Source organism: Pelodiscus sinensis, chromosome 1 (assembly GCF_052426305.1).
Source record: "Pelodiscus sinensis isolate ZL-2025 chromosome 1, ASM5242630v1, whole genome shotgun sequence".
Classification (NCBI taxonomy): Eukaryota; Metazoa; Chordata; order Testudines; family Trionychidae; genus Pelodiscus; species Pelodiscus sinensis.
This window is the reverse complement of record NC_143052.1, coordinates 297,069,697-297,087,673: the sequence shown is the minus strand read 5'-3', so window position 1 is coordinate 297,087,673 and position 17,977 is coordinate 297,069,697.

Genomic DNA, 17,977 nt, shown 5'->3' with positions numbered 1-17,977 from the left:
AGTTAATTGATTAAAGCAGTCAGGCAATCAAATTAGCCCAGTGGCCTATGACCAGTAATCTATAAATATGAAGTTCTGAGAATATTCTCTACAGATTCCTGACCAGTATTTTGAATGTGCAAACATATAAACTGTTTCAAATAATCTGAGGTTCCACACTTAACCCTGTACCCACTGGGGGTATGTCTAGACTACATGACTCCGTCGACGGAGCCATGTAAACTAGTTTAGCCGGCATAGGCAAAGAAGCAGGGATTTAAATAATCCCCGCTTCATTAAAATAAATATGGCTGTCTCACTGTGCCGACAATCAGCTGATCCGGCACAGTGTGGCAGTCTAGACGCGGATCTGTCGGCTGGGGAAGCCTTTGCCAACCGATCCCTTATGCTTCATGAAACGAGATTTACAGGTTTGGTCGGCAAAGGCTTCCCCAGCTGACAGATCCGCGTCTAGACTGCCGCGCTGTGCCGGATCAGCTGATCGTCGGCACAGCGAGGCGCCCATGTTTATTTCAATGAAGCGGGGATTATTTAAATCCCCACTTCTTTGCCTGTGCTGGGTAAACTAGTTTACATGGCTCCGTCGACGGAGCCATGTAGTCTAGACATACCCTGGGAGAGAACTTGGGAGTTAAGGCAAAGCTGTGTAGACACTTATACAAAAGGTGACATTCCTCACATCCTCACCATGTTAGAAGTTGCATTTAAGTAATTAATAGACCTGCTGTCCCTCTGTTGAGGTGAGTCTCACCTAAAGCGCATCTGTAATCTATACATTTCATTTACATACCTCTATATCATATCCAGGGCTTTGATTTAAGTAGGTCCTAGTCACTTGGGACACAAAACTTCATCTTTGTCCTTTTCAGTACCTCACACAACAGGCTAAAACACAGAAGTATTTTGATCAGGCTCTCCTCTCCATTACATAATAAGGCTCTATTGGTGTAGCACAGGAAGACCTGGCCCACCGTATCTGAAAGCTTTGGAAATAAATTACTATTATCTCAGTCCAACTTGATTATATTTTGATTAGCTGCCGTTATATAAACAAATTATTTGATTGCACATTTCCCTTTTGTCCTGTAAGCACGTCTCTAGATTCCAATTTGGCTCTCTCCTCATTGTAATTTTTCACATTTGCTGTTACATTCCTGGCTCACTTGCTCGCTCTCTCTCTCATGATATATAATTTATTTTAAAGAAAGAAGTCCTTGGAATCAAGTGTCTCTTTCACCTATGAAAGTTTGCAGTAGAAGAAGGAGCTGCTTCTGCGTTTCACTAGTGGTCCTCTCCAGAGAGGTTTTGAGACACTGCTGTAGTGCAGGGCTGAGCAAAATACGGCCCGGGGGCTGCATCCAGCCCATGGTTGAAGCAGGGAGCCTCAGGCAGGCTCCTTTCCTACTAGGGATGTTAGAGTGTAACCGACTAACTGTTTAACTCAGGCATGTCCAAAGTCCAGCCCGTGTTCCGGTTTAATACGGCCCCACAGGTAATTTGGCAATATCTATCTTTTATGGCCCCCAACGAATCCATATGTATTGAGATGAATACATTGTAAAATCTCGGTTAGTCAGTTGGTCTAAATCAGTTATAAATATATTTGGACACAACATGTATACTTGGTGTTATGTTCCTGTTCATATTTTTTGAACTTAAAAGTTGACAGACAACCTTTATTACCAATAATATGTAATGTACTTGACAATGTTCCTGACATATATTTCAGCTTCCTGGATTTTTTTTTCATTTGGCCTTCAGATATGAAAGGCAGAGTGATTTAACACCTGTTTAGATTTGTCATCCATGTGACGAAATGAAAAGTATGCCGTTTGCAATAAACTTTGCATAAAATAGTTAATTTGCATTTAATTTTAATGGTTCAAAGAATGTCAGGCAAAATGGTCGGCCCTCACGCATGTTCACTTCATCAAATCTGGCCCTCTTTGAAAAAAGTTTGGACACTCCTGGTTTAACTGATAAGCTGATGCTTATTGGATAATGGTATTGTTTACATTCAGCTGTGGAGGCAGCTTCGCTGCAGCTGGGCAGTGAAGCCTCCTTCTGGGAGCCAGGCAGGCAAGGACTGTTCACTCTACTCCCGGGAAGAAAGCTTTGCTGCAGCAGGTAAGCCACTTCCCCAGTAGCTGGCAGGCGCTGGCGACCCTGCTCCCGGGGAGGCTTTGCAGTGGGCTCTGCAGTATAAAGCTTTTTAAAGCCTTACACTGCAGAAAACACAGCATGTAACCATGTAACTGACTTTTAACATCCCTGCTTCCTACCTCACCCCCACATGCTGCTCCGAAAAGCAGCTGTGGGATCGTTTGTCTTTGCACAGCTGTGAGCCCCAGGGAGGGATGGCAGGGAATTCATGTGCTACCTTCACCCCCCAGCACAAACCCACTGGCCAATGAGAGCTGCCTGTTTGAAGAACTGGCAGCATACGAAATACCTCTCCTTCCTTCCCTCCCCCCTCAGTCTTCTAGCTCTTCACAGATGCACATGGCCCCTGCAGCCTGTGGCCCAGTAGGGCTGGCAGGGATTCGTCCTGAGAAACCTGCTGGGCTGCTGGCTGGAAGTCACCCAGATAAGTCTCCCAGTCACAGCCCAGTACTTCCCCTCAACCCTCTGTCCCCCCACTCCTGCCCGCTACCCCACTTAACCAAAACCCCCTCCCAGACCCTGCACCCTAGTTCCCTGCCCCAGGTCACAACCGCCTCCTTCACTCAAACTCCCTCCCAGATCCCACACTCCCTCCGGTACCTCAGCCCCTTACCCCCAGCTTTCTTCTGTACCCAACTTCCATCCCAAACCCTGTACCTCCTCCATTAATACAATGAAAGAGTGCAGCCCCTGGCCACTTTCCAAATTCTTGAAATGCCCCTCCCCCCATCAAAAAGGATTGCCCACTCCAACTGTAGTGTGATAGTTCTGTATTGCATTAAGTCCTGACATTCTGGCAAGAATATATCCTTTCCTCTCATAAAGGCACAGAAGTGCTTCTGTGTTGCTCACATGGCAGTTATTGGCAATAACAAGTTTCGGCTTCATTTGAATACTAAGATACAATCTAACCCTTCATACAAACTCTCCTTTGTAGGGATCTGCTCATAGATTGGCTAGAAATGTTCCAATGACAGCTGGCTCAGGCCTATTGCTGTAAGAGGCTTAGATACAGACCTTCAATGATTCAGGCCTCAGTGCTTCCTGAGAGAGGCAAAGCACCATCAACTGGCAAGCAATGAACTGTGCTCATAGTTTCTCTGACGTAATTAACCCTTAAATAATTTTCACACATTAAGAAAACACCCTTATGTAATGCTGATCGAGTCCCGGTGACTTCTTCAGATACTGTCGGGATCCAGGTGGTGCCATGGAAGAGATGGCACATGTATTCCATATTCCTACAGCCCAGAGACGCCTGCCACATATGTGATTTAGATGGGTACTCCATGCAATATAATCACATCATTTCAGTGACGGACGGGCTAGTGAAAACAGGGCTTATTTTGTGTTCTATAGCAACGCAGCTCTGAAATGGGGTAGTCACATAAAGTCGTATGCAAGAAGTGAGGGGTTTTCAGTTTTATGTACTAGCTCATGAGCAGCCTCTGACTCTGTGGATTTCATAATGGGAGATGCAGGCCAGGAGGACAATGGCGCTGGAACGATTTTTAAGGAGGGATGCTGAGTTGCATCCCTCTGTACCCTACCACATCTAAGTTGCACCCCTCACCACCTCAGACCGATAGCCTGGACCCCAAGGCTCACAGCAGAGTCCCCTGGGGCCAGCAGCAGGACTCTCTGGAGCTGGTAGCTGGGACTCCAGGCAGCAGCAGGGCCCCCAGGCACAGGCTGGTGACTGAGACCTCAGTTTGGGGTGCAAAATTTGGGGGTGCTGCATCCCTACTTTCCATGCTTATGCAAGAGGAACTAGTCACTCAATTCATTTTTGTCAATTCAATTTTCCATACTCTAGATTCTTGCCTGTAAGGCCTGGTCTGCACTACAAAATTAGGTCAATGCAAGTTATCTTGGGTCAACTTATTTGTGTTTGTATCTATATTTCAAATTTGTCTCCAGCCAATGTATGTGCCTCATTAGGTCAAGGCAGAAAAACTTTCTTCCCCAACAGTATGGAGCTGTCCTTGGATTACTGAGATCGACGCAGTGTGAGTGTTCACTCTGCATACCCTAGGTTGTCTCAAACAGCCCTCCAATAGTTGTCCCACAATGCCCCATTTACTGTGACAGTGACACCTCCAGTCATAATTGTAAACACTACTGCCCAGGGGTTACAAAGGCCAGAAGCCATCCCCACGTATTTTTAAAATGCTTTTTCCTGATTTCCATCATAGTGAGTACACCTCTAGCAGCTCTCCATTATTACTAACATTGTGAGTTCACAACCTTTTCTACTTAATCTCTTAATTTAGGTTGCATGCACCCCAGTACAATGAAAATAATTCATATTGCAACTACTTGGACAATAATCCAGCCATTTAATCCACTTTGTATTCATGATGGTGTTGCTAGGACCTCACCACCTCCATCCATCAAATGGGTAACAGATTGTTCTGCCTCACTGGTATTACTGGCAATTTGTGTATGGCGTGTGTTTTTTTCATCCATCAATTGTTTCAATGGTAAATTGGTTGGGGGAATACAAAGAAGAAATGTTGGTGTGCTTTGGACAGTTAAGTCCTGAAGGCTAGATGAGGTATGAGAGTGGTTGCGTTTTCAAAAGTAGGGATAGGAGATATTGCTATGTGTCCTAGTAAAATATGTTATTTTATGGTAAACCAAAAACGTGGGTCTGACTGACCACATAGGTACTTTTGATGACTGGTTATCACCAGGCAAAGAGGACTCTTTCCTGGAGGCCTGACAATTCAAGAGGACCCAGAGCTGCCATCTGCCATCACTGCTCCTACAGCAGCAATGGCAGCCAGAGCGCCAGGCCCTGTAAATTGCTGCCAGAGTCCTCAGGGCAGCACTGAAAGGCTGGAGGGGTAGGCTAGCCCCCCAACTCGGCCTCCTCCTCCTGAGGCCTCACCTCTTCCAGGAGTGCAGAACCGCCCCACCTCTTCACCCTTGCCTAGGGGCCCAGCAGTTCTGTCAGCCCCCCTGGTTACCACACGATATAAGTAATCTCCATCCTAAGTCAAACTTCTCCATCAGCTTCTTCCATTCAGTTAGCCTGACCAAACACAAAGATGATGATTAGTACTATAGTTGACCCGCTCCCTGGAGACCACACAGTGTGATGTCCTCCTCCAACATATTATACTTCCAAATGTACTAGCGCTCCTTTTCAGAGCAACAAGCCATCTGCGGGATTTTACAGGTTTGGGTTTCTGTGTGATAGGCCACCAAAGGAGGCACATTGATGCATTCCTCATAGATGTTTTCTTCAAGGTAACTTGTGGAGTGGAGAGCAGTTGTGTACATCCTTAGTAGGGTCGATGATAGGCAAGGAGACTGAATGAGACATACAAGGACTTCGCTACCATATAGTTTTTAGTTAAATAAGTGTCTTGACTGGGATACCATGCCACAGACCCCATGTGTCGCATTGCTCCTAATGAGAATCATTGGCATGAATCATAAGAATGCAAGAACATAAGAACAGCCATATTGGGTCAGACCAAAGGCCCGGGTCAGACCAAAGGCCCAGTATCCTGTCTGCCGACAGTAGCCAATGCCAGATGCCACAGAGGGAGGGAACACAACAGGTAATCCTCATGTGATCCCTCCCCTGTCGCCCATTTCCAGACAAACAAATGGATCTGTCCTTATGCTTCTGAAAGCCTTTTGGACAAAACCAATTTAACAAATTTAACAATTGCTCATCTTTGTTTAAGTCTGAAACCTTTTCTAATTCTAAAAATTACAAAGCATTAGCAATGGCATTTATGACATGCTCCAAATACAAATTATTTTCCCCTCACGTTGGTCCTTTTGCAGATCATTTGTTAGGTAGACAGTTGGTTAATCTCAAACTGAGTATTGTTAAACAAACTGGTTATGTCTTTCATGTTAGACTATAAACCTTTCTTCCTGTGACAAAACCTTTATTCCCTAAAATATTGCACTAACTACTTTGTTAGTATTTTCCTGCAGCACATAATTAATGTGTCTGAATTTTCTCAAAATCCACTTGAATTGACATTCCTGTACAAAACAGTCCTATTATGGACCCTAGAATTCCAAAAGGATCCAACCTACACGTCCATTTTGGTGTGCATAATATGTACAGTAGCAGTATCGTGTACTCACTGCTGATAAACTGCCACTGTATCCAAAAGCAGCACTGAAAAAAAGAAAGACGCTTTGATGTGCCTGCAGTAGCTAAATTCATCCATGTGCCAAGCGGACAAATTTAACACAAAAGGGATACGCATAAATTGAATCCAATTAACTCCTGGTACAGATGCTGAAAAAACACTGGCAGGTCCAAATTACATCATTGTGTATGGGATTATCAGAGTCACAGCCAATTACTGGATCACTGACTATTGACTATGGGGATACTCATACAAATATTACTTTCAGTACATAGCTTTTGCTTTCATATTTAGGGAACACTCTAAGACTGGGGGTGAACCTCCCAGGAATTCTGAGACTTGTCTTGTTGGGTTCATGAGGGCTCAGCAGTATGGGAGAGTGGAAAGGGTACCCTTGAGGCCTCCAGGTAAAGGGATGTCGAGTAAAGACTCAGATCCTTTGGCTATCAGATTCCACTGGGGTATGGCAGAAGCCATAGCGGGATGTTCCTCCACTTGCGCCCAAGCAACATTCAAACTTGGTGGCTGTATGCCAATGTAAAACTCACATCAACCAAGGTTTGTAGCATAGATGCGGCCTCAAAAGAGAACAACAGAAAAAGAGAAATCCATATCTTCTTTCTTCGTTACCCTTTGTAAGAAAAAGAGTGAAGCTGTTATTCTACTCTGCTGAAAAGGCGTTCCATGGAAACCAAATAATGAGAGCAAAAAAACCCTCAATCATAAGTCCTCCATTAAAATTTTATTCTATTCAAGTCCTACATTCACTCAACCCCATACAGATAATGGCTGAGTGCTCCCACTGAGCCACCCACTTTTGCTTTTATTAGCTGACAAGAAAATCAACAAGCCCTATACTGCTGTGAATGAACAGACAAGTGCAAAGAGGCTGCAGCATGACTGCAAACCCTGCGGCTTCAAGAAAGAGGCACATATTGAATGAAAGAGTCTAGTCCTTGCAAGTCAGACCCCAGTCACTCACTTTGTTGTATTACACCTTTTTTAAGCCATACAGTTTTGTAAGAGGGAAGTTACGCATTACAAGCACTTAACTATTAGCAGGCAATAGCATGCCAGCTAGATGTAAGTGTCGATGTAAATACCCTGGATAATTTTTGTCCTCAGTTCTTGTCCCCAGAGATTCTAACCTGTTTCTTCTGCAGTTCTGACAGAAAAGTGTCTGTGAGACTGGTATTTTTGCCTGAGCAAAGATGAGTAAATATTAAGCAAGCACTACAGGATATACTTTGTAGGCATGTCTGTGTGCATGCATGCAGGATACCCCCCAAGGGAATCCCCTCCAGGTTACTAATCAGGATTTTAGAAACACCTGAGACAAGACTACTGCCAGATAATCCATCCCACATTCTATATTGAACGTAGCATAAACTCAGGCAATGCTTTGTGAATTCAATTAGTACTATAGGGATACTCATAGGGCTCGTCTACACTGGCCCCTTTTCCGGAAGGGGCATGTTAATTTCACCTATCGTAGTAGGGAAATCCGCAGGGGATTTAAATATCCCCCGCGGCATTTAAATAAAACTGTCCGCCGCTTTTTTCCGGCTTTTAAAAAAGCCGGAAAAGAGCGTCTACACTGGCCCCGATCCTCCGGAAAAAGCGCCCTTTTCCGGAGGCTCTTATTCCTACTTCAAAGGGCGCTTTTTCCGGAGGATCGGGGCCAGTGTAGACGCTCTTTTCCGGCTTTTTTAAAAGCCGGAAAAAAGCGGCGGACATTTTTATTTAAATGCCGCGGGGGATATTTAAATCCCCCGTGGATTTCCCTACTACGATAGGTGAAATTAACATGCCCCTTCCGGAAAAGGGGCCAGTGTAGACGTAGCCATATATTACAGGCAAGGTCATTAGAAAGGCCCTATGGTGAGCTGAATTTAAATTCTGTATTAGTTCCTGTTTGTTTACAGAACTGATTATATTAGATGGCATTCCTTTTATGCCATCCCGGGTGCTCTCTTATGCTGGGAGGTTGTGGAATCTCCATCTCTGGAGATATTTAAGAGCAGGTTAGACAGACATCTATCAGGGATGGTCTAGATGGTACTGGGTCCTGCCATGAGGGCAGGGGACTGGACTTGATCATCTCTCGAGGTGCCAATTTTCTTCCACAATTTGATCTGAGGAAGTGGATCTGGCCCACAAAAGCTCATCACCTAATAAACCATCTTGTTAGTCTTTAAAGTGCTGCATAGTCCTGTCTGCTGCATAGTCCTGTCTTTTGTTTCAGCCAGACCAGACTAACATGGCTGCATCTCTGTCACCCTTCTAGTTCTAGCATCCTATGATTCTACGATCCCCAGATTTTCCCTTTTCAATACATTGCGGATTTTGTATCAAGGACACAACTTGAGGAGGCACGGTGCGTACTTTGGCAACTGGGTAGAGCTCTCAAGTGACTTCTCAGGCCTGTATGTTTCCTCAGACATTTGCCCAAGTGCAAAGGGACTGTTAGGTCTTGTATTTAATTTAAGACTGAGCACTGCTGGCATTTAGAAGACTAGCTTTGTATTGCTAGCCAGTGTCAACAACAAGCAGTCCAAAGAGTATGTTTCTCCATTGTAAATGGACTCATGGGCAATGTAATGTGTTTGGGTTTCATTAACCGAAAACAATAAATGAAGGATAAATGAGTGTCCACCTATAAATGCCCACCCTCCCGCCCTATGATTGAGCAACAAAGACAAAAGCAAACTGCTATGGTAACAATAGCTGAGTAAAGATGAAAAGAAATACGACTGAAGTTTCTCTCTCTCCCATTCCCAATCTGAGGTCCTCCAGAGCCAGTTCCTTATACTAATAAGGACTCATTAATGAGTCATTTTTAAAAGACTAAGTGCATGTGCTTTCATCTTGAATGCTTATTATCTGATAATGATAAAGATAGCCCTGTTCAAACAAAGTGTTATCGGGATTTGAAATGAACTGAACCCATACAGTATACAAGGGGAAGCAGGTTGCTGGACTAAAGACATTAAGTTCTTTTCCTGAACCATGGATGAAAGGCTGACCCAGGGAATGGCCAGATCCTGCAAGGTGCTGAGCACCAGTTACTGCCATTGGCTTCAACAGAAGTGGAAGACACTCCGCATCTCGACAGAGTTGCCAAGCCGGGCTTTAAGTGAGTAGCTCAAAGTTTAAATAATGGGCAGCAATGCATGACTCTGTGGTCTTATCTCTTCTGTTTCACATACATAGCTATGTGTTGTACTGTACTAATCCTTCTGGTTACCAGCCCAGCCACACCAATTCTGTACAGAGAACCATTTCCATTTCCCCACCTGTTACTGAGCCCTCCCTGAAAACAGGTCGCATTAAGCCACCCCATACAAAGCTGCTTTCCCCCTACATTTGATTAGAGGTGCCCTGTCCGGTACCACTGTGACATACACAGTAAAACTCCAATAGTCTGGCATCCAATAGTCCGGCACTCCTGATAGTCCGGCATCAAAATGGCAAGAGCCTAGTGAGTGAGCTTCAGCAAAAAATGAGTCACAAGGTAACAGCAGCAGCAGCTGAACTGAGCAAAAAGGGTAAAAAAGGCTTAAAAAAACTAAAACATTACAGTATACTGTATACAGTATGTACAATAAAAAGAGTTAAGAACACTTTATATACAGTATATAATGTATACAGTGTATATATATATATAACCATGTTATAGTACCTCCTGATAGTCCAGCATATCTGATAATCCAGCACCACCTAGGTCCCATCGGTTCCGGATTATCGGAAGTCTACTGTAGTAGGTTTCTTGCTAATGACTGAGGCCAGATTTACCCTCTAACCTTACATCAGCATAACTATGTCATGCAGGGGCATGAAATAACCTACCTAACTCGCCATCTAGACAGCGCTATGTTAAATGACGGGCTTAGGCCATTGGCATAGCCACCGTCTCTTGTCCTAGTGGATTAACTACGCCTACAGGAGAAACTCACCCACAGGCATGGAAGTGTCTTCACTGACAGTACAACAGCACAGTTGCACCAATGCAGCATTTTCAGTGAAAACCTGCCCTGAGCAATTAATGTTAATACTCTGAGTTGCCCTGCACCACATATATGCTACACACCTGAAAAAGCAGGGCTCACCCTTTGCGATAGGCCCAATTGAAAAGAGCACTGGGCTTATCCTGGCAAACTGAACATGTCATCAGTAAATTAAAAATGTCAGATATCTTGGTTCCCAGGGATTTTCCAGCATGCTCTGCTGTGCTGTTTAAAAGGCCAGCTGGTTCCTGGCAGATGTATTTTCAAACACACACATCCATTAAGATTAGTTGACAACTACTATAAAAAGGTTTATATTCTTTAAAAAAATCAAATTACTGGTTTGGCTCTTTGACTAGTGTTTTTGTCCCTCAAAAATAAATGGTGGTTGTATGGGATATACTAGCAGGTTGTGTCTGTATTTTAGTTAGTATGAAATTGAAATGTAAATACATTTTTAAACAAAAATATTCACATTTAATTACATACTGGCTTATATTTGCAGACCAAATCACTGTGATTTCCTGAAATAAAATTCTATGGTAACACTAGCACAAGCTGCAGGATCAGTTGTATCAATGAGAAGATCCTCCCCAATCGTTCATCACCTATAACTCTTCCTCCAGTTAAAGAGGGACAGAAAGTTCCAGTAGCACAATCCTTCTTCACCCAAGTAAAGGCAGCTTGGCATATGGATAAGTTGGAGGAGGAAACTGTCCCTGGAACTGAATGCTGTCCTGCTTCAAGATCTCAAACAGACCAATGACATTGGCTTCTTGGCTCAATGCGATGAATCACTGCTGCTGATGGTCAGTCTGGCCATGCAAGAAGCAGTGCACATTGGTCAGGTTATTAATACTGATAATGCTAAGTCCCTTGCCATTGCCATCAAACAACTTCCCATTCCAGACTACAATCAGCTCAATATTAACCTTCCCAGGGTATGTCTACACTACAAAGTTAATTCGAACTAACAGACATTAGTTCGAATTAACTTTGATAGGCGCTACACATACAAACCGCTAGTTCGAACTTAATTCGAATTAGCGGTGCGCTTAATTCGAACTAGATAAACCTCATTCTACGAGGACTAACGCCTAGTTCGAATTAACTAGTTCGAATTAGGGGCTGTGTAGCCACTTAACTCAAACTAGTGGGAGGCTAGCCCTCCCCAGCTTTCCCTGGTGGCTACTCTGGGCACCACCAGGGAAACTCTTCTGCCCCCCTCCCAGCCCCATAGCCCTTAAAGGGGCATGGGCTGGCTACGGTGCCCGTGCCAGGTGCAAGCCTGCCAGCACCCAGCCAGCAGACCCTGCACCTGGCACGGCTCGAGCCAGCCACCCGCTGCCACCCAGCCCTCCACCTCTTCCCGGGACCAGGCTGGCAGCTCCCGGGAGCCTGCACAGGTCCGCAAGAGGCGGGCACCCACCTGGTCTAGTGCGGACATCGTGGACCTCATCCACAACCTCCGCACTAGGCACAGGAAAGCGGCCGACTAGGGCAGGATAGCTGCCAGCCTGGCCACCCAGGAGCAGGTGTGCATGAAAATCAGGGTGGTCCAGTGAGACCCCCAACCCTGAGCCCTGAGCTTAGAATGGCTGTACTGGGTCAGACCAAAGGTCCATCTAGCCCAGTAGCCTGTCTGCCGACAGTGGCCAACACTAGGGACCCTGGAGGGGCTGGACCGAAACAATGACCAAGCCATTTGTCTCGTGCCATCCATCTCCAGCCTTCCACAAACAGTGGCCAGGACACCATTTCTACCCCCTGGCTAATACCACTCCATGGACCCAACCTCCATGACTTTATCTCACTTCACAGCCTCCTGCAGCAAGGAGTTCCACAGGTTGACTATTTGCTTTGTGAAGAAGAACTTTCGCTTATTAGTTTGAAGCCTGCTACCCATTCCTTTCCTTTGGTGTCCTCTAGTCCTTCTATTATGGGAACTAATGAAGAACTTTTCTTGATGCACCCTCTCCACCCCACTCCTGCTTTTATAGACCTCTATCATATCCCCCCTCAGTCTCCTCTTTTCTAAGCTGAAAAGTCCCAGTCTCTTTAGCCTCTCTTCATATGGGACCTGTTCCAAACCCCTGATCATTTTAGTTGCCCTCCCTTCTCCCACCCTCTCTCTTCACCTCTCCCACCTCCTTTTCCCAGTCTCCCCGAGTTTTGTTCAATAAGGAGAGTTTCTATTTTTGAACACACGTGTCATTTATTTTGTACATCAGGAAGGGGGGCTAGGGAGGGGTAAGTGGAAGGAGGTGAGGGAGGAATGGGGTACGAGCCCCCGATGGGGAGGACTGGGGTGGCTCTGCGGGCTCCTCGGGGTGGAAGCTCTCCTGCAACCCCCCGATTGACCCCTCCCCCCGGATGGCAGCCTGCGGCAAGTGCAGCCGGGCTGATGGCCGAGTGCTGTGATGTGCCGAGCGTGGGCACTCAGGGCACTCCAAGCCAGGACTGCTTTGCAAGCGGGGAACCCCTGAGAACTGTCTGTCCGGGGTGGGAGTCGGGTCCCTTTAAACACAGTCCTCAGCTAGCCTGAGACAGCAGCTCCATGCTCTAAGTCATACTCTGGGGCAGCATCCTTGACAGCGCTGGAGAATGCTCAAAAAAAGAGGATGCCTATAGAACATAAGAATGGGTCATACTGGGTCAGACCCACAGTCCATCCAGCCCATTATGCTGTCTGCCATCAGTGGCCAATGCCAGATGCCCCAGAGGGAGGGAACACAACAGGTAATCGTCACGTGATCTCTTCCCTGTTACCCACTTCCAGAGAAACAGAGGCTAGAGACACCATTCCTACCACTCCTGAGTTATAGCCATTGATGGGCCTAACTTCCATGAATCTATCTAGATCAGGGGTTCCCAAACTTTTTGACACGGGGACCAGTAAATCCATTTACGAACTTTTGGAGGACCAGTAATGTTCATTTGCATATTTGCATATTCATTAATCAAATTATGAATATTCAAATGAGTTGTTTCTGGTCCTCCCAAATCTCCCAGTGCCAGCTTTAGCAAAGCTTTTGATATGGTCACCCACAATATTCTTGCCAGCAAGTTAAGAAATATGGATTGGATAAATGGGCTGTAAGACAGACAGAAAGCTGGTTAGACCAGGGTTTCCCAAACTTTTTACTTTAATTGGAACCCTTTTTTTTCAGTTCTGCTTTTTGCAGCCCAAAAATATAAACACATAAAAAACAAACAAAGAAAATACCAGACACATAACATGTCTGGTATTTTCTCAGTAAGTAAGTTGTATTATCACTAGATGTATCAGTTTGTAGTTTCGAACTGCCTGGCTGGTAAATGTGCTCAGGCTGCATGAGTGTGTCTACCAGCTAGACAGTTCGCAACTACTCGAGGGTTCTGGGGGGGAGTGGCGAGGGAGGACAGTAGAATCCCTGTGCCGGACTAACTCGTGCTTTGTGGGTAGGGGGAGAGGGGGAACGGGGTCGGGTCAGTCCCACTCCCTGCAGGCCGATTCATTCCTCCCCCTTGCTCCCCTTGCTGCGCCTCTGGCCAGCCCCACTTCCCCCAACCTCCTCCCTGGCAGCCAGTTCTCCCCCGCTTCTCCTCCCAATCTCCCTTGGCCAGCCCCGCTGCCTGCGTCCAGCCCTCCTTCCAGCGGCCACTTCTCCCACCCCGCCCACATCTTCCCAGGCCAGCTCCCTGCCCCCAACCTTGCATCCCCCGGCAGCCCTGCTTCCACCTGCCCCTCAATATCCCCAGCCTGCCCTGATTCCCCCGTCCAGTTCTGCTTCCGGTGGCCAGCTCTCCCCTCCTCCTCACCCCAGAATCCCCTGGCACCTGCACCTTCCCTTAGCCCTGCACCCTCCTGGTGCCTCCTTTTCCCCTAATACCCACCCCCTCACCAGTCTCTGCCCCATTCCCCTCCTGCCCCTCTGTGCCCTCACACACAATTTGTTCCATCCTGACTTTCCTCATGCCCACCCCTTCTTTCAAGCCTTCTCCCAGCACCCCCTCCTCCAGCCTCCAATGCCCTTCCCTTCCCCTCTCCTCGCATCACCCTGTCCCCCCTCCCACTAACACTTCCCCTCCTGCCCTTCCCCTCATGGTCTGCACTTGGCACCCTGGCATTTGTCTCTCTCTCCCGCACCCCTGTCCCTTGGTGCCTTTCCCTCCCAAGCCCCTTCTCCTTCCACCCCTTTCCCCACCCCTCTCCTTTCCTCGCCGCCGCACGAGCCGGTTCCCACCTTCTCTTTCCCCGTTGCGGGGTCGGGGTCTGCACTCAGGCCCCGGAGGCCGAACCCGGAGCCAGCCAGGCCCCGCCACATGCCTCACACGGGTTTCAAAACCCCGGGCTGTGACGTCACGTCCTCCCCGCCCCTGTGCAACGCCGCGCATGGGCGGCAGGCGGTGAGGAGGAGCCGCGCGCGGCAGAGACATCCGGGGCCGAGGGGACGCTCTGGGGGCGGGGCCCGCTCCAGGCAGAGCCGGGGAGAGACCCAGCTCCACAAAGTGCTGGAGCAGGGCCCGGCTCTTAACTCGCCAGCACTTCCAGGTGCCGGGACGCGGGGCCTGATTCGACCAGATGGGTCAATCAGCCTAAGGGCCAGCAGCCACCAGGCACGCTGAGGCTCGGCATTTTTTTTTCCGCGGCCCGATACCGGGCTGCGGACCATAGTTTGGGAAACGCTGATCTAGATCTTTTTTGAACCCTGTTAAAGTCCTAGCCTTTACCACATCTTCTGGCAAGGAGTTCCACAGGTTGACTATGCACTGAGTGAAGAAAATCTTCCTTTTGTTTGTTTTAAACCTGCTGCCTATTAATTTCATTTGGTGACCCCTAGTTCTTATATTGTGGGAATAAGTAACTTTTCCTTATTCACTTTTTCCACACCAGTCATGATTCATAGACCTCTATCATATCCCCCCTTAGTTTCCTCTTTTCTAAGGTACAAAGTCCAAGTCTTTTTCATCTCTCTTCATATGGAACCAATTCCAAACCCCTAATCATTTGTGTTACCCTTTTTTGAACCTTTTCCAATGCCAATATATCTTTTTTGAGGCAACCATATCTGTATGCAGTATTCAAGATGTGAGTGTACCATGATTTTATATAGAGGCAATATGATATTTTCTGTCTTACTCTCTATCCCTTTTTAAATGATTCCTAATATTCTATTTGCTTTTTTGACTGCCGCTGCACACTAAGTGGATGTTTTCAAAGAACTATCCCCAATGACTCCAAGATCTCTCTTGAGCAGGTGTAGCTAAATTAGTCCCCATCATATTGTATGTATAGTTGGGATTATTTTTTCCAATATGAGTTACTTTACGTTGATCAACATTAAATTTCATTTGCCATTTTGTTGCCCAGTCACTCAGTTTGGTGAGATCCTTTGAAGCTCTTCACAGTCTGCTTTGGTCTTAACTATCTTAAGCAGTTTGGTATCTTCTGCAAATTTTGCCACCTCCCTGTTTACCCCTTTCTCTGGATCATTTATAAATGAGTTGAATAGGATTGGTAGCAGCAGCTACCAATGTACTCTATGTTGTAGCAGCTGCTGCCTTCAATGGCCTCTGTGGGGACATCATGACATCAAGCTGTGAGTCTATGGAATCCACAGTTATACCAACTCTAATGCACAGAAGTGAAACGTGGGTGTTCAAGAAGGCTGAGGAATTATGGATCAACATTTTCTATTCTTGTCAGTACCTCTGTATCAAGTGGCAAGATATGTTCAGAAAGCTAGGTTTGTGAAGCCAAACATGCCTCAATCAGCACTAGTTTGGTTTCTGAGGCTTTTTTTGTACTGACTTATTTTAAGAATAGAAAGATGAATGAATTCTGAACTGTGCACCAATGAATGCCACCACGTGGCCAGCAATCATGTGGGCACCAAATGCTTTGGTGACACAAGATCAGGTGCACTGACAAAGGGTGGGGGAGAGGTAAAGAGGGCAACTTCCCTGGGGCTGGGCAGCACTGAAGGCTGCATGGAATAAGCTAGCTCCAGCCCCACCCCTTCCACCAGAAGTTCCGCCCTTTCCGGGGGCATGGAACTCCCCGTGCACACTTTACCCAGGGGCCCAGTGATGATGTCAGCCCCACTGCACAAGATTGTAAGTTTGGAACATTAGATTGACTATTCAATCAGACCTCCCAGAAACAGATCTGAATGGGGCTCAGTTTCCAGGGAGCCATGTCCCTTTGGGATTTGCCATGATGGTGACAGTGGAAGAAAAATCTACCTATATATTTGCCTTGGACAAATGAGGTTTGGGCGGCAGTTTCAATTGAAATGTAAAAGAAAGAATGTGTATACATACAAATGCTGCTAAAGAAGTATTTCCTTAGTGCTACAAAGCTGAAGAAGGAAGCCACACTGGTTGCAGCACCTGATCAAAGTCTGCCTAAAAGAGTAGGGCTCTGATTCTTCTCTTCCTTACCTCAGTTTAAATCAGGACTAACACCACTGAAGTCAGAGTTGGGCCAGCATGCACTTAGGGTAAGTATGGACACTCAGGACCTAACCCTTGGTTAAAAGCTCAGTAAGGGTACTGCAGTCATATTATATACTCTAAATTCCCTGTAATTGTGACCTCCCGTTCCAGGACCAAGTGCCCACTGCTCCTGCCTGTCTTCAATGAGAAGCAAGGGTGTTGAGTGACTGGAAGTATCAGACCCTTTTAATGGAAATTCCATGCAGAATGACTGCAGGGCAGAACTCCCAAGATGTTTTTGCCTAGAAAAGTTGTGAACCAAGAAATGTTTCAGAGGTCTTGCTCGATACAATGAAAGGCAGCAAGACCCTTCTAAAAGTGCAGATGATGCAATTACATGCCAAGTAAATATGTGTTTAGCATTTACAAATATTCATAGTGATGCAAATATGCACATGGGGAATTTTAAAATATGGACAATTAAGTTGAGCAAATACCAACCTGAGGAGGATAAACAACCCACCAGAGCAACAGTGACTCTGGTGCAGCTGGACATTCTTGACTATGTCAATGCCTCACCCATGATGCTAATTTGAATGGTGCCATTAGATTCAGTACTTAGCATGTCTGAGTCATCTCCCTAACAGACTGCAGCAGCTGCAAAAGAAGAAGGCCTGGGCCCAGCAATCAATGCAGTACCTGCTGCAATGGCCACATCTAAACCAAAGTGTTAATGCTCCAGGAAATATATGCTGGAAAAAACATTGTTTTGTAGATTCTTTTCCAAATTACGTTTTATAGTTGCCTCGCCCACTACCCCCAACAATGCCAAAAGGCACATAGTCCAGGCATGGTTGTGGTGATGATGGGAGAAATTACTAGAATGTCACTGTGATATACAATTTGTTCTCGGTATGTTTTCTCACAGAGCCCCTGGATCTACCAAGAGCCATGTGGATTACAGAGAATCCACCACAGGCCTTTGTTTAGCCTTATAGGCTCCAACCACTATGTGCTGGCCACATTCCTCAACGTGGGGAAAATCCAAAAGAGGAGGCTGAGCAAATGAATGCTGAGTTAGTCAGCACAGCATCATACCAGGAGAGGACGGCTACACCCTACAATTTGAAACTGATAGTTCTGCAGAGGCAGTACAGCTAAAGAAAGAAAGATGAAGATGTCTTCTCTCCTGCCTGTTTCATTAATAATAAAATAACCAGCCAATTCCTAATTCCAGTGCCATGGATGCTGGTGCCAGTGCCC